This window comes from Culex quinquefasciatus, chromosome 2 (assembly GCF_015732765.1).
Source record: "Culex quinquefasciatus strain JHB chromosome 2, VPISU_Cqui_1.0_pri_paternal, whole genome shotgun sequence".
In the NCBI taxonomy this organism is placed as follows: Eukaryota; Metazoa; Arthropoda; class Insecta; order Diptera; family Culicidae; genus Culex; species Culex quinquefasciatus.
In genome coordinates this window covers 138,546,871-138,568,491 of record NC_051862.1, presented here as the reverse complement: position 1 = coordinate 138,568,491, position 21,621 = coordinate 138,546,871, and the positions used below count along the sequence as shown (strand labels likewise).

At 37.2% G+C, this 21,621-nt stretch overlaps 1 protein-coding gene, 3 non-coding genes and 1 pseudogene across 4 annotated transcripts in view; 3 read left to right on the top strand and 2 right to left on the bottom strand.

The window, feature by feature from the left end:
* The window catches only part of LOC6036655 (mitogen-activated protein kinase 1), a 167,389-nt gene that overhangs the window by 70,534 nt on the left and 75,234 nt on the right, over positions 1 to 21,621 (bottom strand). The gene's annotated exons all lie outside the window — the stretch shown is intronic.
* Positions 1,486 to 1,558, top strand: Trnav-cac. The gene has a single exon. It is a non-coding gene; the product is annotated as a tRNA-Val (tRNA).
* On the top strand, positions 7,064 to 7,136 carry Trnav-aac. The gene has a single exon. It is a non-coding gene; the product is annotated as a tRNA-Val (tRNA).
* On the top strand, positions 15,275 to 15,716 carry LOC119767294 (annotated as a pseudogene).
* On the bottom strand, positions 16,551 to 16,622 carry Trnah-gug. Its single transcript has one exon. It is a non-coding gene; the product is annotated as a tRNA-His (tRNA).

Genomic DNA, 21,621 nt, shown 5'->3' with positions numbered 1-21,621 from the left:
ACATAATAGACGCCACACACCCTGGGAGGATATGTGAAACAACAACACCGGCGTTGAAGGCAGAGATCCTTCCTCCAAACTTTGTCGAAGGTTAACCAGGTGAGGTAAAATTAATTGTTTCGTTCCCATCACTTCAACACCCAACAGGGGGAGGGGGTAGGCCCGACCTTCACCGGATGTTGGTCGCAACCAACCGCGCTGAACGCTGGTATTTTGGCAAAATTTGTTCCGGCAGAACGTCGGAGCAGCCCCTTCAGAAAATGATTTATTAATAATTTATTTTCAATTTGGAGAATTTGGCTCCTTCCCCAACTTCCGATAACACTTGAAGCTCTTTCATCTGCCGGGATGCGAGCGTGTTTATTTACTGAAAAGTTACCGAAATAGCTGTTGGTGAAGGAGGCGACTTAAAAATCACGCCGTCTACCCCAATCAGCTTATGCAAATTGCTTCGAGGAAAGGACCTGCTTTGCAACATATTGCTCCCCTTCCCTTTGAACGGTAAAGGACCCGAACCTCACCTTGGGTGTTCAGAAATTGATACTTTAGAGACTTGTGCGTATTTTCAAAGTTAAAATAATCACGTCGATTTGAGCTTGATTTTGCCAAACGGCGAAACATAAATTTCCAAACAACAAAATCACGATGAAACTCGCTGAATATGCACAAAAACACTGAATACGAGTGTTACTCATCATAACGGAGGTGAAGCTCGGCCTTAAAATGGTTAAATAAAATATTATACGACTCCATTGCTGCTGCAGGTGGTTCATGATTTTTTTTTATCACATCTGATTTACTGCGAGAGCGAAACGTTTTCTTTATTGTGTAATAACCCTTCAAAATCTGCCAGGTGGATAACGAACAGTGACAAGAAAAAATACAACGCAAAGCTAAGTTGTAAAAGTACAATAAATGTTAAAAGGTTTACACACATAATTTATTGCCAACTTTCTCATGATTGAAAATATTCATTAATAAATTAATTACATTATTGCACAAAAATATTGCATTCGTAAGCAAAATAGACCAGCAAAACAACCGTTTTACGAGATAAGTGACGCGATGCATCAATATTGTTCGCGAACTGAAATAAATCCAGCTTAAATCCGATCAAACAAACTGTAAATGTATAATAAAAAGCCCGAGCAACGGGGTTGCAAAACAAGTCCATCGCAAATATTTACGCCAAAAAGTTGGCTCTTTGCTGTTCTTGGAATCGGAACTTTGAACTGAGCAAGAGTGCTGTCAATTTTGAGATATGCTAAAAAAATATCGCGAAACAAGTTGACCGGAAGTGAACGAGGAAAAACATGTCAACAGAGGGAATTCAACAGTCGAATTGGACAAACGATTATAAGCGTTGGGCACACTCAAATAAAAAAAAAAAAATGTAAATTTAAAAATTAAATAAAAAAATAAGCAGCATCCAAAAAACTCAACTAGAAAGTCTAAGAAAAGAAAACGATACCAATATATCCAACAGTTTCCGTAGTGTAGTGGTTATCACGTCCGCTTCACACGCGGAAGGTCCCCGGTTCGAGCCCGGGCGGAAACAATAATATATTTTTGACATGTCATATAAAAAGAGCTGGATCTTTTTATTTAGACTGTTTCAGAAAGACGAGTTTCAAACAATTGAATCATGAACTCTTTTGATTATTTTTGAATATTTCTTAATATTTTCTAAACGGTAAACTGATGTTGTCTAGAAACGTCAACGAAGGCAAGGTGGAATGCGGCATTCTTTGCAGGTTTACCACTAAAAACATTACTCAATCTACCTTTAGGTGGTTGGTGCCTTCCTCACATTCATATAGTACATCATCACTTGTGTACTATCTTGTTACACGACTTATCTTTTTACAACAGACTCCAAAAAATGTATAAATTAACCTTACTGCTCATAACTTTTTATAGGAATATCAGATCTTCGATGTTTTACGATCATTTGAAAGGTCTTTCAAATACTTTTCTGAAAATATTTAACACGGCTTACAAAAACCACCCTTTTTAAAATCTTCCGGACTTTCGCTAAAATCGTTTTTAGTATAACTTTTGAAGTACTTAACTAAACTTTATAATTATGGGACCCCAAGACGGATCGAATGAGACCAAAACGGTCCAAATCCGTTGAGCCAGTGCCGAGATAATCCAGTGCAATTTTTTTTATCAGCATCCCACCACACACACAGACATTTGCCCAGAATTTGATTCTGAGTCGATATGTATTCGTGAAGGTGGGTCTAGGTGGTCAAATTTAGAATTTTGTTTTTCGAGTGATTTTATAGTCTTTCCTCAGTAAGGTGAGGAAGGCAAAAAATGAATAAAAAATACCAGGCTTTCCTGGAAGGATAGATTAGTTTGTATAAATGTAAAATATTTGAAAATTATGTTTAAATTTTATCAATGTCTCCCTTTTTCGACACAGATTTTGGCTATTTGACTGACTCACAAGTAAAAAAAGTTAATTGGATATATAATATTTGGGACGCATAACCATTTTCTGCAGAAAATCTGATGAATATAAGTACAGATTTTTTTTCTGTGGAGTTTGCACGGATGACACACAAAAAATATGAAAATTAAAACCACAAGCATGAATTTTAACATCACATTTTTTTTTGAATATGCATTTTATATCCGAACAGTTGATTTGCACCAATTAGTTTTCTAAAAATGTAAGATTTGAAGAAAAAAAAGCAAAGTAAAATTGTTCAAAGGATTTGAAAATGCAGTACGTTTTCAGATATATTTTCAATGGGAAAACCTAACACATTGAAGGTACACAGTAAAAAATAATGTAAATTTGGAAGCTGTAATTTTGGAAGAATATTACCTCTTTTATGATGATTTTACCTCAATTTAGACTGAAAAAGTGACATTACACCAGAAAAGTGGTAAAATTACACGTTTCCAGAGGTAAAATTACACCTTTTTTCTGACATAAAAGATGTACCTTTCCAGATGTAATATAACCATGATTTTTTTTTCTGTGTATTTTAATACTTATATTGATCAATGTTTTCATAATTATAGTCACTGTTTGCGGTTAAACAGCGATCGACCGGTCTGTCTACGTGAACGTCTTTGGCGCCGTTTCGTGCTGTTTTGCCGTTGAGGAGGAAGAAGAAGAAGAGAAACAATAAACGTCAGTCAGAAGGAGTCTGTTCAAGAGAGAACGACGTGTTTTATTTTCCTCTTGCGCGCGTGCGGGAATCCGCCGGAAGGTTTCTCGGCCTCGCGGTTTCAACGCCGGAACAGGTTCGGCCACATCGTAATACAGTCCGCTACATTTTTGTCCTTCGCGCGTCGGATATGGAACCAGAACAGAAGGCCCTCACCTCGGAGCGTGACGTCATTCTCGCGCAGGTGAAGGAGGAACTGTCCACCGCGAAAACAGTCAAGGCCCGCAATCCGTCCCTCAGCGAAGTGGTGGAACGGCGGGACAAACTCATCGAACTTGCTCGGTGTTTCGAAGCCGTCCAAACCGCGATTGAGGAGGCTACATCCAACCTGGAGGAGGAGTTCAACAACCGACTTCAGTTCGAAGAAGCGTACTATCGAGCAAAGGATTTGTACGCTGAGCGCCTGGAGGACAGCGAGTCCAAGGCCGGTACGGGCAATCGGCAGAAGTGCGATGATCTGTGGGACGCCGTCAGGATCATTCAGGAGACACAACAGCAGATTCTCCTCATGCAGTCCCAGAACCCGCCGCCGCTGGCGCCACCGGCGGGGAGTCAGGTGTCGAATTCGGAACCCCAAAGCGTCGCGGAGGCGCTGAAGGTGTTTGCCAAGCCTGCTGAAGAGAAGTTGCAAGCGTGCCACACGGCCGGCTGCCAGCAACGACGCCACACAATGCTATGCTTGCAGCAGCAGCAGATTCAAGAACCGGAAGAGGCAGGCCGCGACCGACCTGCAACACAACCAAGGAGAACGGAGGTCTCGTCGGTCTCCGAGAACGCAACTCAATCGAGATGGTCGTCGGTGCCATTATCGCCTGCGGAGATCGTCTGCAAGGAGAAAGAGGGCGGAGAATCGCAACAGGTGCGAGGTCTCGTCAACAACAACAGCGGATCACAAGTATCCCACATCACGGAGGAATCGGTCAAGCGCTTTGGGATGAAGTGCACGAATGCCTCTCTGGAAGTCTCCGAGGCCAACGGAGATATCGTCGGGACCACGCCCGGCGCAGACACGCGGGTGATGCCTTCGCGTTTCAACGGTGAAACCAAGCTCACCACGCAAGCCTACGTTTTGGGAGGCCTGACGGCGGCCTTGCCGAGTCAGCACTTCAGCGTAGCAGATGGACAGGTCAAGAATCTACAAAGAATCCTCGTGGCACAGCGTTTCATCTTAGGATGGATGGTGGCGAGGAAAATCTGGAAGCCGTGTCGAACACGCACTCCCTACATGGTTCTTAACGTCGCCCAGGAACTCGACATCAATCGCTCCTTGCGGTTGTCCTGGGAGGACCAGGAGATCCTCGGTACAAAGCGCCTGTGGGCCAACAAAGGCAAGTTCCAACGGGAATCCAACTCCAAGGAACAGATTGTGAAGGAGGACATCATCAGGATCAAACTCCGGGTCGTTCACGACGGCTGCTACGCCACAACGACCGGGGTCTCGCGGAACAATCTGGATCGACAAAACACGAAGCTATGCAAGAAACTCCGAACTGTTGGTCCGGCGAACAAGTACAAGTACACGAAGGGCAAGCAGATTCTCGAGAAGCGCGTGTCGCTGATTGAAGTGTGCCGACAGCGATCTCGAGTCATACGGCCCCTCTACAACCTGCGACCGGAGAAGCGTTCCGGCTCAAGCACCCCAGGGATGCAGTTTGCGAGGCTGGCCAGATCAAGCGGGACTGGTTCGGAACGTGACGACGCGACGAGGAAAGCACGAGTACCATCGCTCGGTGCAGGAGATCAGAAGAAGGTTGAGACGCTGTCTCAAGGCGGGGAGAATGTTTGCAGTTAAACAGCGATCGACCCATCGGTGCGCGGCCGGTCTGTCTACGTGAACGTCTTTGGCGCCGTTTCGTGCTGTTTTGCCGTTGAGGAGGAAGAAGAAGAAGAGAAACAATAAACGTCAGTCAGAAGGAGTCTGTTCAAGAGAGAACGACGTGTTTTATTTTCCTCTTGCGCGCGTGCGGGAATCCGCCGGAAGGTTTCCCGGCCTCGCGGTTTCAACGCCGGAACAGGTTCGGCCACATCGTAATACAGTCCGCTACAGTCACTAATATTAAAAACTTTTCAAAATTTGTATAAAACTACTTTTGAGGCACTTTGTACACTTCTCTAGCAAACTCAGTATGTTTCCATACGATTTTGTTTGTACTCGATTCACAGTAAAAAATTTCCGTGTAAAATCGCATCTAAAAGCATGAACATCACCTTTGTGAGAAAAATCATGTAGTATTGTATGAGAAACCGTGTACACAAAAAGCATGTACGCAAGAAAAAAACGTTTCCTCAGTGCCTTCCTCACATTTAAAGGGTGCTATTCAAAATAGACACAAAATGGCGGTGTTTTTCAGAGTTTTATCAATTTTGACTCATTATTCATACCACTAGATTGGGTAGTCAGATCTTCATATTGCAGGGCACTTATGTGGTTACCACTTATGATAGGGTAGTCAGATCTTCAATCCAATTCGTGCTCGTTGAAAAAGTCTTTTAATTACCTATCCAAAGGTAGGTCGCATGAATATCATGAGATAAGATGAGATGATCATGAGATCCGGCCTCCAAAATGTGCATAAATAACACTTAGGTGTTTGTAAATTTTGATAGGGTTGTCAGATCTTCAATGTTTTGGACGCGTTAGAAAGGTCTTTTGATTACCTATGCAACGATAGGTCGCATGATAGATTCGAACAACGTTTTTATCAAAATATCTGAGATCCGGCCTCCAAAAAGTGCTTAAATAACACTTAAGTGCTTATAACTTTTGATAGGGTTTTCAGATCTTCAATGTCTTGGACGCGTTGAAAAGGTCTTTTAAATACCTTTCTGAAAATGCATAGCATGACGACATGACAACCCTTTTTACAATCTTCCGAACTTTTCTTAAAATCGTTTTTTTAGCATAACTTTTAAAGTACCTAACTAAACTCCATAATTTTTAATAGCGACTTATGGGACCCCAGGACGGATCGAATGAGGCCAAAACGGACAAAATCGGTTTAGCCAGTCTTGAGATAATCGAGTGACAATTTTTTGATCAACATCCCACCACACACACAGACATTTGCTCAGAATTTGATTCTGAGTCGATAGGTATACATGAAGGTGGGTCTAGGAGGTCTAATTGAGAAGTTCATTTTTCGAGTGATTTTATAGCCTTTCCTCAGTAAGGTGAGGAAGGCAAAAGATTTCGCAGACTCCAAAAATAAAATCAATCTTGTGAGAATCATCTCTAGATTACCAAGTCCGCGCTCCAACTTTCTCGGCTATCTCTGGGTCAACATCGCTGTAGCTGTATGTATACAGCTAGACCGTATTACAGTAAATGCAGTATACGACGTACGAGAAACCTATTGGTACATTGGCGTTGAACCATACTGTTATAAGACAGTGAGATAGACGAGATGGTTAGGGCGCGGACTTGGTAATCTGGAGATAACTCTCACCAGATTGATGTTATTTTTGGAGTGTGCACAATCTTTTTTTTCTTGCGTACATGCTTTTTTGTGTACACGCTATCTCATACAATATTACATGCTTTTTCTCACAAAGGTGATGTGCATGCTTTAGCATGCGATTTTACCATCTGATTTTTTGCTGTGTTCGTAATAGAAAAAAGAATTCTTAAACCTATCAATGTCACCCCAGCTATCGGTACCTGAGTTCATAAATATATTGTATGAGTCATGAATGCCTCAGAATTATTCAAATTCAAATACTAAAAGGGTTAGGGATAGTTTGGCAAGAATAATAAAACCTTAAATGATTGATTACGTTAACACAAAAAAAGTTGTTTTGTGGTTATTTCCACAAACATTTAAGTGGAATAATTTCTATAAAATTGAAACGCGCAAGGTCATGGAACAAACATATCGGTTTCCGTGGTGTAGTGGTTATCACATCCGCCTAACACGCGGAAGGCCCCCGGTTCGATCCCGGGCGGAAACAAATATTTTTTGACTGGTTCACTGAACTGGACTGGACATCCCAAGTAACCATAAGCACTAAATCAAAACTCTAAATTCACTCTAAATAAACAATCCCGATGCTATGACACTTTAAATAGTCTTTCCAAATGTTTCGAAACATTTGTAGCTTGAAACATTATTACTTACCGTATAATGACATATAGAACAGCCAATTAAAGTTTCGAAGCATTTAGCACAACAATGTTTCGAAGCTTTAGTGGTAAGCTTTATATATCACTGTAGAGTAAGCTTTTAAGGTGGGCCTCATTTGCCCGCCCGAGGGAAAAAATCTGAACTTTTTTTCTTCCACTCGCAAAAACACTGCAATTTTTTCGAAAACCGCATTCCAAACATATAAGTCGGTGTAGCCAACATTCTAACGAAGACAATGATGTATAGCAATATATACGTTTTATATAAACTATTTGATTCTAGTACAAAATAAATGAAATTTTTAGAAAAATCGTCCATCAAAACTGGTCGCGACGACGACGACGACGACCAACCAAGCAGACACACACGGACACGGGTGGAAAGAGAGAACGAAAATAACGGCAAAATTCGAATGATGTGCAATGCTGGCGAAAACAAAAGTTTCGGGATTATTATTTTACTGAGAATTATAAAGAGAATATTGGTAGAACCGACTTCTGAATAAACCGACCACATTGGAATCAGTTCCAGGGGTCCCCGGGGAATCCGGATCATGACCAAAAGGAAGAATTTTTGAAATATTTCTGCTTGCAAAATGGAGATAAACAATCTCAAATTTGAAAAAGAATAAACATGGCATTGGCCAGAAAGACGATTGTCCGTATTGGTCACTTTGTAATCGATTCCGGGTTTCCCCGGATAATCCGGATCATGGTCAAAAAGGAGATTCATTTCAAAAATAGTTGTACTTGAAAAATGGAGATAGATAGATAGATCTCAATTTCGGAAAAGAATAATTATGACATTTTTCAGGATAGTGCTTGTCCGTATTGGCCACTTTGGAATCGATTCCATGTGTCCCCGGGGAATCCGGATCATGGTCAAATGGGAGATGGATTGCAAAAATAGTTGTGCTTGAAAGTGAAGAAAAACAAGCTCAATTTTGAAATAGAATAATCATGGCATTGGCCAGAAAGACGGTTGTCCAAATTGGCATCGATTCCATGTGTCCCCGGGAATCCGGAACATGGTCAAAAGGAAAAACTTTTTATAATTAATTGTGCTTGAAAAATGGATATAAACAATCTAAATTTTGAAGAGAATATGATGGCATTTTTCAGATGGTGTTTGTCCGTATTGGCCACTTTGGAATCGATTCCATGTATCCTCGGGGAATCCGGAACATGGTCCAAAGGAAAACTTTTGCAAAAATAATTGTGCTTGAAAAATGGAGAACAACAATCTTAATTTTAAAGAGAATATGATGGCATTTTTCAGATTGGTGTTTGTTCGTATTGGCCACTTTGGAATCGATTCCATGTGTCCCCGAGGAATCCGGATCATGGTCAAATAAGAGATTCATTTCAAAAATAGTTGTATTTGAAAAATGGAGATAAAAGATCTCAATTTCGGAAAAGACTAATGTGCCGTATTGGCCACTTTGGAATCGTCCCAGTTTTCCTGAGAAATTTGAATCATGGCCAAACATGAGATTTTTTACGAAAATAGGTGTGGCTACAAATTGAGGCCAAATCAACATTATTTTTAAAAGGATTATAGAGGATTTTATCAGAATGATGTATGAATTAGGCACATTGAATATAATAATATATTTTCAGTGCAACTTTTACATTACAAATCATTTATTGTAAGGAATATAAAGTCCTTTGTGATTTTTAACTAGGTGAATATTTTGAAATTAATTTCCTTTTCTATAGTAATATTAAAAAAAGGACGCACTTCCAAATGAACTTCAACCATTCTGCGTTATAATTCAAATATATGTTATCATATGATGCATCTTGCATCATCATGATCCAGATTTCAAAGGGACACCTGGTACCAATTGCAAAGTAGCCAATATGGACAAACTCCATTCTGAAAATGCATCAATAATCCTTTGAGATACTAATTTAGCGCCAATAATCATCTGCCAACTGCAAGGACAACTATTTTTACAAAATGACATGATCATGACCCGGATTCCATAGGGACACCTGGTATCGATTCCAAAGTGCCCAATACGGACAAACACTATCTTAAAAATGCCATCATATTCTCTTCAAAATTTAGATTGTTCATATCGATTTTTCAAATACAACTGAGCAATTCTTTGAGATTTCGGTCATTCATTTTTTTTTTGTTGTATTTTTAATTCGACTGAAACTTTTTTGGTGCCTTCGGATGCCCAAAGAAGCCATTTTGCATCATTAGTTTGTCTATATAATTTTCCATACAAAATAGGCAGCTGTCCATACAAAAATGATATATGAAAATTCAAAAATCTGTACCTTTTGAAGTAATTTTTTGATCGATTTGGTGTCTTGGGCGAAGTTGTAGGTATGGATAAGGACTGTACTGAAAAAAATGATACACGGTAAAAAAAATGTTAAAGTGGTTTTTAATTTCACTTTTTGTCACTAAAACTTGATTTTCAAAAAAAAACTTTTTTTTATTTTTTTTATTTTATGATGCCTATTTTTCAGAAATTTCCAGTATGGGCAAAACATCTTTGACCAACTTATGAATTCTTGAATCAATACTTTTTTTCCAAAAAATCGAAATATTGGTCGCAAAAATTTTTAAACTTCATCTTTCGATGTAAAATCAAATTTGCAATCAAAAAGTACTTTAGTGAATTTTTGATAAAGTGCACCGTTTTCAAGTTATAACCATTTTTAGGTAACTTTTTTGAAAATAGTCGCAGTTTTTCATTTTTTAAAATTAGTGCTCATGTTTGCCCACCTTTGAAAAAAATATTTATGAAAAGCTGAAAAAATTCTCTATATTTTGCTTTATTGAACTTTGTTGATACGACCCATAGTTGCTGAGATATTGCCATGCAAAGGGTAAAAAACAGGAAAATTGATGTTTTCTAAGTCTCACCCAAACAACCCACCATTTTCTAATGTCGATATCTCAGCAACTATAGGTCCGATTTACAATGATAAAATATGAAACATTCGTGAAATTTTCCCGATCTTTTCGAAAAAAATATTTTCAAAAATTTAAAATCAAGACAAACATTTCAAAAGGGCGTAATATTGAATGTTTGGCCCATTTGAAATGTTAGTCTTGATTTTAAATTTTTGAAAATATTTTTTTCGAAAAGATCGGGAAATTTCACGAATGTTTCATATTTCTGGAGCAACATTTGAAAGGGGCGGTACGACATTGCTCTTACGGCCTTTCATAACACGCGTTTAAATGGGACGAAAGGCCGTAAGAGCAATGTCGTACCGCCCCTTTCAAATGTTGCTCTGGATTTTATTATTGTAAATCGGACCTATAGTTGCTGAGATATCGACATTAGAAAATGGTGGGTTGTTTTGGCGAGACTTAGAAATCATCAATTTTCCTGTTTTTTACCCTTTGCATGGCAATATCTCAGCAACTATGGGTCGTATCAACAAAGTTCAATAAAGCAAAATTTTTTTCAATTTCAAACATGAACAAACATGGGCACTAAAAATGAAAAACTGCGACTATTTTCAAAAAGTTACCTAAAAATGGTTATAACTTGAAAACGGTGCAGTTTAAAAATTCACTAAAGTACTTTTTGATTGCAAATTTGATTTTACATCGAAAATGAAGTTTAAAAATTTTGCGACCAATATTTCGATTTTTGAAAAATCAGTATTGATTCAAAAATCATAACTTGGTCAAAGATTTTGCCCATTCTGGAAATTTCTGAAAAGTTGGCATTTTATGTCCTCTAAAATATATCAAAAATAAAAAAATTAAAAATAGTGTTTTTTGCAAATCAAGTTTTAGTGACAAAAAGTTAAATTAAAAATCACCAAAATTTTTTTTACCGTGTATCATTTTTTTTCAGTGTAGTCCATATCAATACCTACAACTTTGCCGAAGACACCAAATCGATCAAAAAATTCCTTCAAAAGATACAGATTTTTGAATTTTCACATATCATTTTTGTATGGACAGCTGCCAAATTTGTATGGAAAATTATATGAACGAACTAATGATGCAAAATGGCTTCTTTGGGCATACCGAAGGCACCAAAAAAGTTTCAGCCGGATTAAAAAATACAAAAATTAAAATTAAAGAAAAAATACCGATTCCGTAGAGAACTGCTCACATTGAATATAATAATACATTTTCAGTGCAACTTTTACATCCCAAATCATTTATTGTAAGGAATATAAAGTCCTTTGTGATTTTTTACTAGGTGAATATTTAAAATATAAATTTCCTTTTTCTAAAGTAATATTTAAAAAAATTGACGCACTTCCAAATGAACTTCAACCATTCTGCGTTATAATTCAAATATATGTTATCATATGATGCATCTTGCATAGGGTGCCCCTGCTCCACAAGCGGAAAACAGTTTTTTGGGTTTTTAAGCATCTGTGTAAATTTTGAGCGACATTGGATGAGATTAACCCATTGATACCCGAGCCTAAAGTTTGTGAAAAAAATGTTTTTCATACAAAAATGACTTTTTTAAATCGCTAATAACTTTTCAGAATCGAGTTTTACAATTTTGGTATGTTCTACAAAGTTGTAGAGCATTAAATTTTCAGTAAGAATCTCACTTTTGGGAATATTTGGATGGAAGTAGCGTACCGTGCTGACCAAACCGTAAGAAACTTGGGTTTTCCATACATTTTTTCGATTTTTCCCATACAAACTTCACCTCTGAGTATCAATGGGTAAATGATGACCGATTTTGCTCATATTTGGCCCAGAGTCCTAAAATATCTAAAGAAACAATAATCAGCTTGTGGAGCGAGATTTTGAGAAAAAGTCCCATATTCTGGGCACCCTAATCTTGCATCATCATGATCCAGATTTCAAAGGGACACCTGGTACCAATTGCAAAGTAGCCAATATGGACAAACTCCATTCTGAAAATGCATCAATAATCCTTTGAGAAACTAATTTAGCGCCAATAATCATCTGCCAATTGCAAGCAGAAAAAATTAAAATATTGTTTTCTAAAAGATCGGAAAACTACACGAATGCTTCATGTTTTAACATTGCAAATCGGACCATTCGTTACTGAGATATCGACATTAGAAAATTGTGGGTTGTTTGAGTGAGACTTAGAAAACATCAATTTTCCTGTTTATAAATCTTAGCATGGCAATATCTCAGCAACTAACGGTCGTATCAACAAAGTTCAAAAAAGCAAAATATAGATAATTTTCTCGACTTAAAAAAAAAAAATTTCCAAAGATGGGCAAAATGGGCACCAATTTACAAACATGAATAACTGCGACTATTTTCAAAAAAGTTACTTAAAAATGGCTATTACTTGAAAACGGTCCTCATTATCAAAATTTTACTAAAGTACTTTTTGATTGCAAATTTGATTTTACATCGAAAGATGAAGTTTAAAAATTTTTGCGACCAATATTTCGATTTTTTGGAAAAAAAGTATTGATTCAAGAATTCATAAGTTGGTCAAAGATGTTTTGCCCATACTGGAAATTTCTGAAAAATAGGCATCATAAAATAAAAAAAATAAAAAAAAGTTTTTTTTTGAAAATCAAGTTTTAGTGACAAAAAGTGAAATTAAAAACCACTTTAACATTTTTTTTACCGTGTATCATTTTTTTCAGTACAGTCCTTATCCATACCTACAACTTCGCCCAAGACACCAAATCGATCAAAAAATTACTTCAAAAGGTACAGATTTTTGAATTTTCATATATCATTTTTGTATGGACAGCTGCCTATTTTGTATGGAAAATTATATAGACAAACTAATGATGCCAAATGGCTTCTTTGGGCATCCGAAGGCACCAAAAAAGTTTCAGTCGAATTAAAAATACAACAAAAAAAAAATGAATGACCGAAATCTCAAAGAATTGCTCAGTTGTATTTGAAAAATCGATATGAACAATCTAAATTTTGAAGAGAATATGATGGCATTTTTAAGATAGTGTTTGTCCGTATTGGGCACTTTGGAATCGATACCAGGTGTCCCTATGGAATCCGGGTCATGATCATGTCATTTTGTAAAAATAGTTGTCCTTGCAGTTGGCAGATGATTATTGGCGCTAAATTAGTATCTCAAAGGATTATTGATGCATTTTCAGAATGGAGTTTGTCCATATTGGCTACTTTGCAATTGGTACCAGGTGTCCCTTTGAAATCTGGATCATGATGATGCAAGATGCATCATATGATAACATATATTTGAATTATAACGCAGAATGGTTGAAGTTCATTTGGAAGTGCGTCCTTTTTTTTTAATATTACTATAGAAAAAGGAAATTAATTTCAAAATATTCACCTAGTTAAAAATCACAAAGGACTTTATATTCCTTACAATAAATGATTTGTAATGTAAAAGTTGCACTGAAAATATATTATTATATTCAATGTGCCTAATTCATACATCATTCTGATAAAATCCTCTATAATCCTTTTAAAAATAATGTTGATTTGGCCTCAATTTGTAGGCACACCTATTTTCGTAAAAAATCTCATGTTTGGCCATGATTCAAATTTCTCAGGAAAACTGGGACGATTCCAAAGTGGCCAATACGGCACATTAGTCTTTTCCGAAATTGAGATCTTTTATCTCCATTTTTCAAATACAACTATTTTTGAAATGAATCTCTTATTTGACCATGATCCGGATTCCTCGGGGACACATGGAATCGATTCCAAAGTGGCCAATACGAACAAACACCAATCTGAAAAATGCCATCATATTCTCTTTAAAATTAAGATTGTTGTTCTCCATTTTTCAAGCACAATTATTTTTGCAAAAGTTTTCCTTTGGACCATGTTCCGGATTCCCCGAGGATACATGGAATCGATTCCAAAGTGGCCAATACGGACAAACACCATCTGAAAAATGCCATCATATTCTCTTCAAAATTTAGATTGTTTATATCCATTTTTCAAGCACAATTAATTATAAAAAAGTTTTTCCTTTTGACCATGTTCCGGATTCCCCGGGGACACATGGAATCGATGCCAATTTGGACAACCGTCTTTCTGGCCAATGCCATGATTATTCTATTTCAAAATTGAGCTTGTTTTTCTTCACTTTCAAGCACAACTATTTTTGCAATCCATCTCCCATTTGACCATGATCCGGATTCCCCGGGGACACATGGAATCGATTCCAAAGTGGCCAATACGGACAAGCACTATCCTGAAAAATGTCATAATTATTCTTTTCCGAAATTGAGATCTATCTATCTATCTCCATTTTTCAAGTACAACTATTTTTGAAATGAATCTCCTTTTGACCATGATCCGGATTATCCGGGGAAACCCGGAATCGATTACAAAGTGACCAATACGGACAATCGTCTTTCTGGCCAATGCCATGTTTATTCTTTTTCAAATTTGAGATTGTTTATCTCCATTTTGCAAGCAGAAATATTTCAAAAATTCTTCCTTTTGGTCATGATCCGGATTCCCCGGGGACCCCTGGAACCGATTCCAATGTGGTCGGTTTATTCAGAAGTCGGTTCTACCAATATTCTCTTTATAATTCTCAGTAAAATAATAATCCCGAAACTTTTGTTTTCGCCAGCATTGCACATCATTCGAATTTTGCCGTTATTTTTCGTTCTCTCTTTCCACCCGTGTCCGTGTGTGTCTGCTTGGTTGGTCGTCGTCGTCGTCGTCGCGACCAGTTTTGATGGACGATTTTTCTAAAAATTTCATTTATTTTGTACTAGAATCAAATAGTTTATATAAAACGTATATATTGCTATACATCATTGTCTTCGTTAGAATGTTGGCTACACCGACTTATATGTTTGGAATGCGGTTTTCGAAAAAATTGCAGTGTTTTTGCGAGTGGAAGAAAAAAAGTTCAGATTTTTTCCCTCGGGCGGGCAAATGAGGCCCACCTTAATGTTATATCACATTTTGACATTTCTTAAAATGTTTCAAAACACTAACTTAACACTAGTGAGGGCAATAAAAGTTTGGCAGTATTTCGTGGTATGTTTATGTTTGCTGCGGGTAAAATCGTTCGGCGCACGGTTCAGCGTCTATAAAAATGTGAGTCAATTATACTTAGTTTAACAGGGCTTAGTATTAAACTATTCTTTTTTCCAGAACAGCTCCTTATCGTCGCAAGATACAATTTTCTAGTTACGATGGCTTCCTGCAAAAACAAAACTAGAAAGGAGGAGTTTTCGCTCTACGCCAGCTTCAACGACACTTTCGTCCACGTCACGGATCTTTCGGGCAAAGAAACAACGTCACCGGCAACATGAACGCCAAGGCCGATCGTGACGAGGCCTCGCCCTACGCCGCTTTGTTGGCTGCTCAGGACGTCGCCGATAAGTGCAAGTCGCTCGGAATCACGCTGCGTGCCACCGGCGGAAACCGCACCAAGACCCCGGGGCCGGGTGCTCAGTCGACGCACCGTGCTCTGTCCTGTTCGTCAAAGAATTTTGTGATTTAGTGCTATTAGTATAAACATAAATAAATGCTCTGTTATAATCTGGCAAGTGTTTCAGTTTTTCCTGAAGTTGTTCCTCAAGGAAGACTTAGTTGGCAAAAATCATCTGAATGAACATATTTCAGGACGGACGAGACGGTTGGCGCAGGGCATCTAGGTGAAACATCTCAGTACACGCAGTTAAGAATTTCGAAAGCAAAGCAACACAGCAAAACAAAAACAAACAAACTTTCAAAATCGTCATCGTCATCCCAGCGTAAAAGCACTCTCCCAAGAGAGAGAAAGAGCTGCGCAAAGCTTTTTGATTTTTCTATTTTTGTTCTGTCGGTAAAGTAGTATTTTGACGTTTTACCGCTGTATAACTTTATATCAACTCTAGACTTCGCCACTCAATTTTACCTCCATGCGTATAAAGTGAATATAAAGTTTCAAGACTCTATAGACAAACTTTATATGTTGATATAGAGGGGATTTAAAGTTACCTTATACAGTCCCGCGGTTACTTGGGTATGGTTTTGGTTCATTTTTAAGTTTTTCTTTTGCTCCATGTATCCAACATAGTGAGGTTGTTGTTGTTTGTTTATTTATTTTAAGGCAGTTTTAACCAACTTGGTCATTCGCTGCCTAAAAAGTGAGGTTGGAATCAATTCATTTTCAAGACCCTGAGTCAGAGCACGTAATTTCTAACAACTCGTAGCGTTGTTTTTGGAGTAGTAGGAAAAAAGTCTGCAAAACAGATTGATTTTTGGGATGAAGAAATAATACATCTCGGATTATTTCTATAAACAACAATTGCCAACAAAAAAAAATCCCATCTGTGCCAATGTTTGGAAACACTGCCGTGACCAGGATTCGAACCTGGGTTACTACGGCCACAACGTAGGGTCCTAACCACTAGACGATCACGGCTGTATGGGAGTCATGTTTATAGGCTCAATATCGGTGAAACACATTCCACTCCGCCAATCAAACACGTTCGCTGAATGGAACTCAAAAAGCGAGTTCGGGCGATTATGCAACAATTATTTTTGGACCCATGCGTTTAGTTGCAATCGGGTGATCGCTATACCAACCAAGCTTGGCTCCACCCAATAATTGAATCACGAGCCTTTCACCACGTGGGCTTTTGTTGCAGTCTACCACTTTTACATCCGACATTGAAAACGAACTGGTTGTGAAAATCTCAACACTTGATCCATATAATGAATCTTTCTTTAAATTTAAAATAATTTTCCAATGCTTAATTCAGACAAAAATAGCAAAACCCCAAAAAATCCACGTGTAGTACATACAAGCTCCACTCCGTTCGGCCCTCGCTCGCTGATGCTCATGAAACCACTTCGGGGACGAACCGCTTCAGCTCAATTCCGAGCACCGTTATGTATGGGGAAGGATGAAAGTTCGGTACTCGTTTGTTTCCCATACACCATAAGTATACGAAAGCTTTTCCAACAAGGCGGCAGAACCAAAGCCTGAGGGAGGGTTCCTCTTTCGAGAAATGCTTCCTGTTTTGGCACACCAACACCACTTTAGCACACGATGCAAAGCGTTCCGAGCGCGTCGTGATTGATCGGCTGGTGGTGGTTGATCTATTTGTTCAAAAAACAGCCTCCCTCCCCCTTCCGGAAGCTTCCTTTGAATGCGCGCATGACGGAGAAAGAAAGACAGAGCTTTTGGCATTTTATCCCGCAAGTTTGACGTATGAGGCTTGTTCCCGGGGGGAGCTCAATAAGCTTACGTCATACGGCTAGACGGAAGTGTTGCCTATTTTTTATGTTTGTTTGTTGCTGTCTTCAGCATTCTGGCTGCGTCCTTTTATGTCTCGCCCACGGGTCACCGGATAATGTCTTCCCCAGAATCGGGGTCATCCGAGCGTCGTCGCTCCGGGCCGGCCGTCATAATCACTATCATCATTCCACTTGAACGGAGAACTTTAGGGTTTTTTTTTCTTTTCTTCTTTTCTTTACTCGAAGCATAAAATCTGCCCATGAATCGCTGGAGGTCGATTAAGCTCACCATGATGGATCAGTTTTGTTCTGCTTTACGGTGTACTTACCTAGAAAGAGAGAGAGAGGAGAAAAGAAAAACATAAATTAATGGAGGTTTTTGGCAAGAATTTTTACATAAGGCTACCATGCGGCTTCGTGGGACTTATGTTGAGAGAATAAAGATATTTCCTGAAGTAAGTAACAGGCGACAAAAGCTTAAAATTTTGCAAAGAGAATAGTCAAATTTTCTAAGCGTTTTTTTTTTTGCTCGAACGAAGAACTGAAGACTATGTCTTTCGTGTGCATGACGATATTTTTTAGGCTGTTGCAAACTTGACAGATTTATAATGCATCTTTGAACAATTTTTCATTCAAATGTTTAAATCATGGCTTGTAATTTCAATTTAACTAATTTGTTTTATAAAGTACATTAAACAGTACATTCCATTTTCAATTTAAGAAGAAGTGAAGCTTTTTTAAACAATAATAATGTTGAGATCAAAGAGATAATATTTTGCAATTTTCAATTATTCAATAGTCGCAGAACTGTTTTTATGCATTCAGCATTTGGAGATACTAATTGTTAAAAAAAAGTAACAGGACTAAAATTTACTTAAAAAGCAAAAGACATCATGTTACAATTTGTAAAAAAATATATTTGAAGAAAATCAAAATCTTACTTAACAAAATATCCGAAGTTTTAAATGATATGAAGAAGCCATTTTGCATCATTAGTTTGTCCATATAATTATCCGTACAAATTTGGCAGTTGTGCATACAAACATGATGTATGGAAATTCAAAAATCTGTATCTTTTCAATGAATTTTTTGATCGATTTGATGTCTTCGGCAAAGTTGTAGGTATGGAACACTGAAAAAAAATGATACACGGTAAAAAAATCTAGATTTTTTATTTAAGTTTTTGTCACTAAAACTTGATTTGCAGAAAAAAAACACAATTATTATTATTTTTTTATTTTTTGATATAACGTCATGTTTCGAAATCCGGACACTTAGTAGCATATCATTTTTGTTATAGCTTTCAAAAATCATGTAATAAGTTGGAAATGTAGAAATATCATCAGAATGTAGTATAAACAGTCGGTTTGAAGAAAATGCATGCAAAATATGTCTTGTCTAGCAATTTTTCATCAAAATTTTAAAATTATAATGACTTGTTATGCTTCGAATCCCGGACACTGATAAAAGCTGATTCGAAATCCGGACACTTTTGCTTCGAATTCCGGACACTCGATTTTACTTATGAATCGCACAAATTTAAACTGAAATGTTAGTGAATGGCATTCTTTAGGTCTCAAATAAGCTGTTAACATCAAAACAATGGATATTTTATATACAAATTTTCTAGAATTAAAGGAAATCGAAACCATAAATTTCTGCTTTGCCTTCCCGGTGCATCGAACGCCTATGAAATATTTCAAGTGAAATGTTTCGTATTTTTGGTAAACTTATAATTTTATGTTATTTTAATGTTTTTGCATTAAATACAGCGTTCAAACAAACTTTAAATGAAAGTTTATGTAGGAATTTATCAAATAACACCATTTTGACATTCTAAATGCGAACTTATATCCAAATAATTGATAAAACAAGATGAAGTGTCCGGGTTTCGAAGCGTCCGGGAATTCGAATCATGACTTTATTTTAGGGGACATTAAATGCCAACTTTTCAAAAATTTCCAAGATGTGCAAAAATTCTTTGACCGAGTTATGAATTTTTGAATCAATACAGGTTTTTTCAATAAATCAAAATATTGGTCGCAAAAAATTTTCAAGAGTGCATAATTGACAAAGTGAGCGCGTGGTCGTAAAAAATATTCGGATCGAAAAGTGATTTTTTTTGTGTGTGCATTTTGTTTCGCATTTTTGTCGTGTATTGTGTGCTGCGAGGAGAAAATTACCCTCTGAAAAAGCAGTGTCATCAGTGCATAATTGACAAAGGGAGCGCGTGGTCGTAAAAATATTCGGAGTGAAAAGTGATTTCTTTTGTGATTTTCAAAGCCCTTCCTATATCATCGTTGATCGGAAGGCACGGCGTCGGTTGGATTGTGTTAAAATTTTTCGAATAAGGTTTTATTTTTTTGCGGTGAAAAAGCCATTTCTATATAATGAACGAAAGACGCACTGATAATTTGGATCGTTGAGTTAAGAGCGAGTTTTTCACCAATGTGTAACAGGTCGTATCGAGGTGCTCCGATTTGGATAAAACATTCAGCGTTTGTTTGTGTATACATGAGATGATCTCATGCCAAATATTAGCCCTATACGACAAAGGGAAGTGGGGTAAAACGGGCATTGAAGTTTGAGGTCCAAAAAACATAAAAAAATCTTAAAATTGCTCGCATTTAAGTAAAACTACATCATTTCCAACTCTCTTAGATGCATTCGAAGGGTCTTTTGAAACACTTCAAAATGAGCCATAGATATCCAGGATTGGTTTGAATTTTTCTCATAGCTTTTGCAAATTACTGTTAAAAATGGATTTTTTTTAACCTTAATATCTTTTTGCAATAGCCTCCAACACCCATACTTCCATAGGTCAAAAGATAGGGAATTTCATGGACTAGGTATAAGCCTACGGTAATAACTTTTTGGCCAATCGCAGTTTTTCTCATAGTTTTTCGATTTTTCTATAACAAACTTTTTACAACGTTAGTTTTTGCCCTGTAGGCCAAGAAGACGGCACTTTTTGGTCTCAATATTGTCATATTCGGATTCTTCGGAAAATTTCACGTTAGTTAGAAGTATTGGAGTTGTAAATTTGATTGGAAAAAATGCCATTTAGAATGAATCAAAATATTGTTTAACAATTTGTTGGATTAGGGGTAAAACATGTTTTCGCCTACTTGATACAGCATTTGACGTATCGACCACAGAGTAAATAAGATCTATTCCTTTTTTCAAAAATAGTTCATCTGCATGACCATTGACATTGAAAAAAACAATGAAATGAATGTCGGAAGTCGTGATGGCCGTTACGACGTATTAAAAAAATAACCCAACAATGTGCCTCAATCTTGGTAGAATCGGAATACAATAACGATTTTAAACAATGGAACTGGGATCAATTTGGTAGCTCTCCACAATCAGCAGGGACCGGTGCCCTCACAGATGTTCCGATGGGGAACATTTATCAAATCATACAAGTTAAGGCAACAATCACAGTTTTTTTGTAATGGAAATGATGATGACATTTCAACAAAGTTGGCCACTATTCTGACTAACATAAGTTTTGGAAGTTTCATGACTGAAGGGTTGATTTTTCTTAATTAATTACGCCAATGCGTAATCATCAAACAAAGTTCCTTGCATCCATTTTATCAAGTTTAAAATTAATTTTTATTTTCTCTACAGAATGCATGGAAAGCGTTTCATTTGGAGAGGCATAATTGAACAAAGGAAGCGCGTGGTCGTAAAAAATATTCGGAGTGAAATGTGATTTTTTTTTGTGTGTGCCTTTTGTTTCGCATTTTTTGTCGTGTATTGTGCGCTGCGAGGAGAAGATTGCCCTCTGAAAATGCAGCGTCATCAGTAGGCTTAGTGATTTTTCACGCTAAAAAATAACAAATTTCACGGGGACCTTAATTTTAAAACACCAAATTTCACGGAAATTTCGCGGAACGTGAAAAATGTTAAAATAACTATCAAAATCTTATGTAAACATACAGAAACTACTTTTTTTGCTTAATTATACATTGTTTTCAATAACAATAAAAATTAAAACGTTCAACGTGGCACTAAAAAAAACTTTTAGTAATTTAAAAAAAATCCACTTGGTTTATGGATGGGCTCTATATCTACTTTGAAACTAAAATGTAGGGCATGCAAATTATCATTAATTGAGCTGCTTTTTAATGTTCGACTAATATAGCTAAACAGTTTTCGCTGATTTGCTACTA